Genomic DNA, 632 nt, shown 5'->3' on the forward strand with positions numbered 1-632 from the left:
GTCTTCAGAGCTCATGAATGGCAGAAGGAGATTTAATGGAATCTCTATGGTCTCTATATGAGCCTCAGATTCCTTTGGATCCTTAATAGGAAACTCCTTCTTGCTTGAGGGATGTCCCATGAGGTCTTTCTCACTAGGATTTTCATCCTCCTCCTCCCTTGTGCATTCGGCCATATTGATTATATCAATGGCCTTACACTCTCCTTTTGGATTCTCTTCTGTATTGCTTGGGAGAATACTGGGAGGAGTTTCAATGATTTTCTTACTCAGCTGGCCCACTTGTGCCTCCAGATTTCTAATGGAGGACCTTGTTTCACTCATGAAACTGAAAGCGGCCTTTGACAGATCAGAGACTAGATTGGCTAAATTAGAAGTATTTTGTTCAGAATTCTCTGTCTGTTGCTGAGGAGATGATGGATAAGGCTTGCTATTGCTTAGCCTATTGCGTCCACCATTGTTAAAGCCTTGTTGAGGCTTTTGGTGATCCTTCCATGAGAAATTTGGATGATTTCTCTATGATGAGTTATAGGTGTTTCCATAAGGTTCACTCATGTAATTAACTTCTGCCATGGCAGGGTTCTCAGGATCATAAGCTTCTTCAGAAGCTGCCTCTTTAGTACTGTTGGATGCAT

This window comes from Arachis duranensis, chromosome 9, assembly GCF_000817695.3.
Source record: "Arachis duranensis cultivar V14167 chromosome 9, aradu.V14167.gnm2.J7QH, whole genome shotgun sequence".
Taxonomy (NCBI): Eukaryota; Viridiplantae; Streptophyta; class Magnoliopsida; order Fabales; family Fabaceae; genus Arachis; species Arachis duranensis.